Source organism: Lepus europaeus, chromosome X (assembly GCF_033115175.1).
Source record: "Lepus europaeus isolate LE1 chromosome X, mLepTim1.pri, whole genome shotgun sequence".
Classification (NCBI taxonomy): Eukaryota; Metazoa; Chordata; class Mammalia; order Lagomorpha; family Leporidae; genus Lepus; species Lepus europaeus.
The window spans coordinates 54,995,452-55,005,426 of record NC_084850.1 but is presented as its reverse complement, the minus strand read 5'-3'; positions in this window follow the sequence as shown (position 1 = coordinate 55,005,426).

The window sequence follows — 9,975 nt, the reverse complement described above, 5'->3', positions numbered from 1 at the left end:
ATAAATAAATAAATCTTAAAAAATAATGCTAATAAAGGCATGACCAGCTAGCTAAATAATTAACTTATTTGTTTGCATTATAAGTAGTTTATAATTCATAATTTTACTAGTTACTATCTTCTGTCTTATTAAAACACAGTCCTCTACTGATTTCTAAATATACAGATGGTTGATTTCCTATGAGAAAATATACCAAGAAACAAATAAATAGATTATTGCCAATAGAACAGTACCTGTAAATTACATTAGATTTGTTATTCTATTTGCTTCTTCCTTAAAATGTCACCAAAGCCTTTTCTATATAGAAATGGAGTTATAAAAGTAAATAAACTCAGTACCATCAAGCTCAACAATGCTAAATGCCAGTGCATGGAAGCACCATTTTAGTCCATAAACATAAAATGTTTACCTAATAACATTTTAATGGATTTTAAAAATAGCTTTTGCACATATGAGTGTGTTTTCAGCATGAAAGAATAAGCTATAAGGAGCTGCTTATATTTATTATAAATTGTGAAATTGAATATCAGAGAGTGGAGGAGCAACAATTCAAAAAAGGTAAATACATCTCAGTGCACACTATTTCCCACAGGAATAGCGACTAAAATAATGTAACATAGCACATAGCAAGTGTACTAACAGTACTTGGTTTTAAAACTCAGAACAATGTTATTTATATTGGATCCCAGAGATAGTAAAAATAATAATATTTCTTTATTAAATAAGATATAATTAGATATGAAGACATATTTCACCAAAAGGAAAACACTTAATTATCCTTATATTACATATTAAGTAAATGAGATACAAGAAAAACCTTTGTTTTTTATCTCTAAAATCCTCATAATAGCCCTGTCGTATTGCCATCATTTAAAGTAGGATTCTTTCCTACATCCTGCTCATGAAGTGGAAAAGTGGACATGGGAAGAATAGGGTGCTGAGAGTGGATAGCAATGTTGATAAGTTAAAAGACAACAATGTACAGATAGAGGAGAAAGGTATAGATTTTGTCCAAGTTCAATTTAGTGAACAATCTAATACTAATGATATTTTTTAAGATTTATTTATTTATTTGAAAGGGAGAGTTACATACACACACACACACACACACAGAGAGAGAGAGAGAGAGAGAGAGAGAGAGAGAGAGGTCTTCTATCCACTGGTTCACTCCCCAGTTGGTCACAACAGCCGGAGCTATGCCTATCTGAAGCCAGGAGCCCCAGGAGCTTCTTCTGGGTTTCCCATGTGGTTGCAGGGGCCCAAGGACTTGGGCCATCATCTACTGCTTTCCCAGGCCATAGAAGAAAGCTGGATCAAAAGTGGATCAGCCAGGACTCAAACGGGTGCCCATATGGGATGCTGGCACTGCAGGCAGTGACTTTACCCGCTACACCACAGCGCCAGCCCCTACTCATGATATTTTAAAGATGTGTTTAGTAAGTACTGAATGAACAAACAAATGGTTTGTAGCAGAGGTCCTAAGGTTGGGTATCCAATAGCTTGGAGGCCAACCGGCTTATTGCTGTGGAAACTGTGAAGCTTAAGGACAATTCCCCTTTGGTTTAATGATATTAAATGAACTGGCATTCTAAATGCTGCACTAATAGGCACTGCAATTTTGCTTTCCTTCTGACTTCCATACAAGGAAAATAACATTTTTCTTAAATGTGTTTTATCAAAGCAAAATGTACATAGAATAAAATCTAATCTTTTTGGTGCACAGTTTTGACTGTGAAAAATGGATAAAATTGAATAACCATCACAACAACCAAATTTCCATCATGTCTAAATATTCTCTTCTGCACGTTTGTAGTCCATAACACCTCCTGTTCCAAGCTCCTGGCAACATCTTATCTGTACTCTGTCCCTATAGTTTTGCTTTAAACACACTATCATAACATTTAAATACAGAATGTAGCATATTTACTCTGGCTTCTTTCACTTGATATAATGCTTTTGAAGTGGATCCATGCATTGCTTATTTCAGTAGCTTCTTCCTTTTTGCTGCTAAGTGTGTTCTGTCTTACAGATTTACCACAAATTGCTCCTTCACCTACTAGCTAGGGTATATTTTGGGTTATTTCTAACTTGCTTTTTTGATTATGAATTAAACTGCTATCTACATTCATGTATCTTTTCTGAACACATAGGCCTTCATTTCTGATGATGAAATGGATTTTAAATTTGTAATAAACTGCAAAGTGGTTTTCTAAAGTGGTTGTATCATTTTGCTATACAGTCTTCCATGTAAGTATGTGGTTTTAACTTGTACCTCACTAATCACTAATAACGCTGATCATCTTTTCATGTGCTTATTTATTATTTGTCAACCTGTTATAGTGAAATGTCTTGTCAAGGACAATACTCTCTAAACTGAAAGGGGCATGTTGTAGTTGATGCATTTTGGAATTACTCTCTTCTGTGAGAATCACTCTTTCCAAAGGGCTGGCTCTTCATAGCCATGTTTGTATATGTTTTTATTATGAGATCTCACTGTTTGCTTACTACAAATGATTGGACTTGATTCAGCAGAAACCAATCCAATGGCTAGGCTGGATAAATCACAGAACACTCTAGCAACTGGCTCAGTTAGTTACAGACACTATCTAAGGAGTTAAGTACATTATTTTGAGTATGCTGTTAAGGTTCATGTATAAGTTGATGCAGTCTAAAGAGAGAGAAAATTAAAACCAATGCAGAGAGAGACTCATATCTTAGATTATATGGCGAGAGAGAGGGAGGGAGAGAGATTCTGGTAGTTTCCTACTTTGGAAAATTTCTCATGAGGTCTAGATTTAGCTCCTATCACTGATTCTCAGTAAGATAATCCTATATCCTTCTCATCAATTTCCCTTTTCAATTAAACTAATTTAAATTAGCTGGGAAACAGTTTTTTTTTTCTTGCCACCTAATGATTACTGAGTGAAATAACATACAAATGATGATTCTGAATAACTTAAAAGCAAAATAGAGAACATTTAAAATTCAGACTTCAGGTATATGTGTTGGATTGTTTAATTAGACATTTTTTCATATAAAGCTATTTATTCATAAATATTTTCCAAAATGAAAACAGGCTTACCAAAAAATGTCCCTCACTGGGGAGCGGAGGAGGGGCCAGCCCTCGCCCCTGGGTCCCCAGGGAGGGGCTGAGAGGAAGAGAAAGCCTCCCGGCTCCTCCCTGTTTCCTCTGGGAGGGGATGCTCCATGGCCCGGGGTCTACCCCAGTCTCCAGGGCAGAGCCCTCACCTGGGCGGGGGTCGACATGCGGGGGAGGGGGTGGGGGCCGGTGTCACTGGACGTCTCGGTCCTCCAGGTAGCAGTACTCAAAGGTGAAGCCTTCCTTCTTCCTCTGGCCCCACTTTTCATAGTCAAAGTAGGTGTAGGTGTCCTGCTCAAACTCGTCAGTGATGGTCTTGAGCTCCTCGTGCCTCTGGAACCACATCATGTACTTGGTGTGGAATCGCCACGACTGCTTCTTCAGGGCCTTCGCTGCCAGGTACTGTACCTTAGTACCCTCCAGATAGTAGAAGATGAAGAAGAGTGTCTCGGTTGACAGGCATTGGTAGAACTCCAAAGTTTTTGAGTGTGGGGGCAGCATCTGGTGGTGGTAGAGGAGCGTTGGGCAGGGGTTCCTGGGAAGGTGCTGCCAGGTGCTGAGTTGGAGAGGTGGGGCATGTGGTGCCAGGCGGCCTCCTCCATGGCTTGCTGGTAGAACTGCTCCTTGGTGAGGGGCATAGGCCCCAGGGGACACACACCCAGCAACAGCGGTATGTTCACTTCTGACAGCTGTAGATTCAGGATGATGTCTGGCTCGGTCAGGTGCAGTGCTGGCACAGGGTCCTCTGTACCAGAGCTGATGGCTGCCCACTCTGCCATGGACTTCAAGGAGCACAGAGGCTCAGGGGCCTTGATTTCTGAGGTGGTGGTGAACTGCGGGTGCCCATTGAGCATAGCACTGGCTGCCTTGGCCTCGCTGAAGCTGAGCATCTGGGAGCTGGGAGGGGAGTTCACAGGCAGTGGCACCAGGAGGCTGGGTCCCCCCTCCCAGGTATTCCCTGAGCCTGCGGCCACGCCCCCAGCACCTGCTGGGGCTGCTGCACTGTGCTCCTTCAAGGTGCTGAGCAGTGGGTTGTGGGGGACCGAGGGGGCGTCCAGAGCATGGCTGCTGGCACTGCTGCCCCTGCTGCTGCACAAGGCCACCTGTGCAGGGCTGCCTGCCACGACGGAGCTATAACTAGTGGTGCCATTTTGCTTCCCAGAGCCTCCACCTGCGCTGCTATTGCTGCCACTGCAAATGGTATGGAAGGCTGCTACACCCACAGCTTCATTTTGAGTCTTTCCCTGTGCAATAATCCAAACCCCATGGGGCATAAGCCACAGATATTTAGACTTGATAGTGACATCTGAAATAAGGGCAACAATCTAATAATTGGACAGCCATCTATGAAGAAGCCTGAATCATCATATAAGCTAATAAAGATTCTCTATAATGTTTGGTGATTGGCTAAATGAATGAGATGTATGTTTGGATGAGTCTAAATGTGGGAAAAGAGGAAAAGCTTATCAGGAACTACAGGAACAGTAGAAGCAGAGACAGAGAAGAGTTGAGTCACTGCTAATATAGGGAGCAGCAGTTACATCTAAAAATACTTTCCATGGATTTCAGTCACTAACGGCACTGCAGCAACTTGAGAGTTTCTCTTCTCCCCTCACTCGTGGACCCTTACAAAACATCACCAGCAGTGAAAGTAACAAATATCTGTTTGTGTTTTTTCAGTTTGATTATTTCCTTACTTCCCTAAAAACTTAGCTAACAGTTTCTTAAATAAAGAAAATAAGGGCTGGCCGGCGCCTTGGCTCACTTGGCTAATCCTCCACCTGCGGCGCCAGCATCCCAGGTTCTAGTCCTGGTTGGGGCACCGGATTCTGTCCCAGTTGCTCCTCTTCCAGTCCAGCTCTCTGCTGTGGCCTGGGAAAGCAGTGGAGGATGTCCTTGGGCCCTGCACCCGCATGGGAGACCAGGAGGAAGCACCTGGCTCCTGGCTTTGGATCGGCACAGCGCGCCTGCCGCAGCAGCCATTTGGAGGGGGAACCAATGGAAAAAGGAAGACCTTTTTCTCTGTAATCTCTCTCTCTCACTAACTCTGCCTGTCAAAAAAAAAAAAAAAAAAAGAAAGAAAGAAAGAAAGAAAGAAAAGAAAATAAGGGGCTGACTCCATGGCTCACTTGGTTAATCTCCACCTGCGGTGCCGGCGAACCATATGGGCGCCGGATTCTAGTCCTGGTTGCTCCTCTTCCAGTCCAGCTCTCTGCTGTGGCCCGGGAAGGCAATGGAGGAGGGCCCAAGTGCTTGGGCCCCTGCACCCACATGGGAAACCAGGAAGAAGTGCCTGGCTCCTGGCTTTGGATTGGTGCAGCACCGACCGTGGTGGCCATTTGGGGAGTGAACCAATGTAAGGAAGACCTTTTTCTCTGTCTCTCTCACTGTCTGTAACTCTACCTGTAAAATTAAAAAAAAAAGAAAATACTATAGTATTTTATGTACATATATAATACTATAGTATTTTACATACATATAATAAATATATAATATATAATATATATGTATACTGTATATAATAGTATATATACTATAGTATATATATACACTATATAGTATACATATGCTATAGTATACTAGCAAATATATTATATATAGTATATAGTATAGTATACATATTATATATAGTATATATATTTTATGCTATAGTATAAAATACTATATATGCTATATACTATATATACACTATATACTATAGTATAAATACTATATACACACTATAGTATACTATGGTATAAAATACTATAGTATTTTATATACATATAAAATACTATATTTATTTTTATAAATAAAGAGTCCTGTTCTTAGGTTCAAATAGTGAAATGTCCAAGGCATTTTCTTTTAGCAGCCTAAGTGGGAAAAGAGATTGAATATTTTTTAAAGAATTATTTATTTGAAAGTCAGAGTTACACACAGAGAGAAGGAAAAGCAGAGAGAGAGAGAGAGGTCTTCCATCCTCTGGTTCACTCCCCAATTGGCCGCAACGGCCAGAGCTGTGCCAATTTGCAGCCAGGAGCCAAGAGCTTTTTCCGGGTCTCCCATGTGGGTGCAGGGGCCCAAGGACCTGGGCCATCTTCTACTGCATTCCCAGGCCATAGCAGAGAGCTGGATTGGAAATGGGGCAGCCAGAACTCGAACCAGCTCCTGTATGGGATGCCGGCACCACAGGCGGAGGATTAACCTAGTGAGCCATGGCGCTGGCCCAAGTCCAGGCAATTTGTAACAGAAATTCTCTTCTAACCTTGAAATTACAATTTAAGTAAATGTTACTCTTAGAACCAATTTTATCTCTTCTTAGATGCCTAACTTCTTGAGAGCAATAAGTTGGCCTTTAATGTGTTTTAAAGTGTTCAAACTCTGAATGCAATCCTTGCAGAAATACTCATCAGCATTTAAAAATGATCTTTATAAATATGTCCTCTCCTTTCTCTCTCTTATGCCAAATAAATACAACATATAGAATGCCAATAGATAGTAAATACTGATGCCTTTTTTTTAAAGAATAGATTATTTCTGTCATACTTTCTTTTAGTGCTTCTTAGCATTCTAGCTTCTTCTCCAAAGAGATCTAGTGAGAGCCTCTTGCCCAATCAATGCAATGTTGTTCTCAAAATATATCATCAGGCACTCAGTTGGTAGGAACAGCAGGTCAGGAACTGTCCTTTTCAAAAACTTTAATGTAAAATAATACGCTGATCAAATTTATGTTAAACAAGCTCAAATGTATAGTTAGTCCCTATCTATGAGTGGAATATTTATTTTTATATATTTTTAAGTTTTATTTATTTGAAAAGCAGAATCAGGGGCGGAGGGGCAGGAGAAAGGAGAGACAGAAATATCTTCCATCTGCTGATTCACTACTCAAATGAATGCAATGGCTTGAAGAGGGCCAGAACAAAGCAAGTAGCCAGGAGATAGGAACCAGGAGCTTCTTACATGTCTCCCATATGTGTCCAGGGGTCTAAGTACTTGGGCCATCCTCTGCTGCTTTCCCAGGTATATCAGCAGGGAGCTAGGTCAGAAGTGGATTAGCTGGGACTTAAACTGGTGCACATATGGGATGCTGGCACTGCGGGCAGTGTCTTTACCCTCTATGCCACAGAGATGGCCCTGAAATATGTATTTTAATGCCTCTATATATAGGGAGAAACCTAGTAGGAAATTAAGTCTTGGAATGGGTACAGATCTGAGAGTCAATAGACTCTGAATTTAGCCTTAGCAATGATTCCAAAATATAGATGTAATTTCAGGCAATTACTTTGTTTTTCTATGCCTTGTTTTCTTTATCTGTCACCTAGTGATTCTATAACACCTGATCACATGCACTGAGAGACTCCTCAGTGCCATGCTTTCCTAAATATAAGAATAAAGTTTCCCCCAAAAAAGACAAAAACTCTGGTTCTGTTGTAGAGGTTCAGAAGGATCCCCTAGCTTGATTTATTCCAGGTTCTTGTCTCAACATAAGAGATGAATTCAAAGCATAAGGTGTAAGAATGGCAACAAGATTTATTTAATGAGATTAAGGACATAGTAACCACTCAGAAGGGAATGTGGACAACTTCATGCCCATGATCGTTCCCCACCCCAGGTTCAGTCACCCCCTTGATTTAGGAGGTGGTATTCCAATTGAATACACAAATGGAGTGGACTTTGGGTGGGGTTCAGAGGTTGTGATGATCTCTGGAAAGATTTCATGGCATCTCCAAGTGGAGCACAATATACATATGTTCATCATGGCATCTTCTGCATGATGAAGAGGGCTCAGGTGCATTATGGGAAACTGAGTGTGCTGAATGGGCACAGAAAGGTGTAGAGCTTTTAGCAGTTCAAGGTTATGGCAAGGACATTGTTGGAAGCCTCTTAGCTCCTTGATCCTCACTAACTACCTACCTAAGCACACATCAGTTCCACTTACAGGCACCCACCAACTCTTTTATTTCCTTTAGTAGTATTCCCTTTCTTTCTTCTTATCTACTATAAGACACAACATTATGCTATTCTATGCTATATACAGATTGGAAAAATAGCTAGTCTCTGTTAAAGGCTAGAAGAACACAGGCAACCAAACTGTATACCATGGAGGTCTAAAGGCTTACTCTAATCATGTGCTCTGCAGTGAACATATATAGCAATTTAATAATATATTCAACAAGATTAACCATTATTTAACACATTTACTCACTTCCCTGAAGTCTCAGGGATTCTTGTTGGCCCATTACAAGATCTTCTAAATTTCATATCGAACCTGAGATCTGTATCAATTCCATTTTAGCTGTGTAAGCTTTGATAAATTCTTTCTCCTTTCTAGTTCACTTTCCTGATTTGTAAGGCGGGTGCACTAAAACTTTCACAATAGGAAATGTACGTAGCATAGACCTTGGCACTTAATTGACCTTTATTAAGTGCTGCTTTAATTTTTGAGGAATATACCAGATAAAATGCTCTAGAGACAAATATATAGCATTTCATCTTCATGATTTCCAGAAGTGTTAGTTGGATCCTCTATTTGGAGCTATTCTTATTGACTCCTTTGAGGCCTTCTCTTCCATCTCAATATCCTCTTAAAATCCCTTCCTGGAGTTAACATATGCTTTTTTCCCCCAAAATACCTCACATAATTATTACTGAACCAACCCACTAGTCACAGCCTTAATCAAAATCTCCAGCTGTCCAGATGGTGGTGACATTTTCAACTTGATATGGTTAAGAAAATAGTGATATTGATACAGCAAAAATATGTATGCCAGCCACTCAAGTGCAATTCCTTATGGAACCAGCATTCTCCAATGTCTCCTCTTGTAGTTATACCTGATTTTATTACTAATTTTCATCCAAATCCATTGGAGAATGAAACAATTTTTTTGTTTTGTTTTTTGACCAGGAATCTCTTGATTGTGAAGGTCTTGTGAGAAGACATGGCAAGGAAGAATCAGGTACACTCACCACTGTTGCGGAGGAATGAAGGAAGGAGGGAGATGGTGAAAGGATGTGTTTAGATGGCCAACATATGCTTTTGTACCACATTCACCTGCACCAGAGTTAAACAGTACTTTAATATGCAATCTGTCCTTTGTTCTAGACCCTGTCTAGCGCACTTGGGCCTCATTCCTTTGTATTCATAACCTCTACTCTACCACCAATGGCTCTACTCCCAACCTGTGTGTACTGATGGTCCTCTTCCCCACTTAATGCTGTATAATTGTTCAAACCTGTAAATGCCACTCTTAGGATCATTGGTTACTATCCTCACTCTGTCTTTTATGACCTTGTCTAAATGTGATCAGAGTCGGCAAACTTGGAAGGCTTTCATAGCCTTGGCAACTCATGACGAGAGCCTAGGGTGGTTACTGGCTCCATAAACTAGAGTGTCAATTTGTTGGGTCAACAACAGGAGCCACTATACACTTGCTCCTCATGTGGGATCTCTGTCCTTAATGTGCTGTACATTTTGATTTAATGCTATAACTAGTACTCAAATAGTATGTTTTACTTTGTGTTTCTATGTGGGTGCAAACTGTTGAAATCTTTATACTAAATTGATCTTCTGTATATAAAGAGAATTAAAAATGAATCTTGATGTGAATGGAAGGGGAGAGGGAGCAGGAGAGGGGAGGGTTGTGGGTGGGAGGGAAGTTATGGGAGGGGGAAGCCATTGTAATCCATAAGCTGTACACTGGAAATTTATATTCATTAAATAAAAGTTAAAAAAAAAAGAAAAAAGAAATCTAGCGATTTCTAGATTCATCTTAAAATTCTTAAGACAATTTAAATATTCAAAATAAAGGAAATACTCCTGAATCCTTCTACAAAGGTTTAGTATTAGTCCCTGGGGGAAAAGAAGCATTTTGTCCCAAGGGATAATACTCCTTATC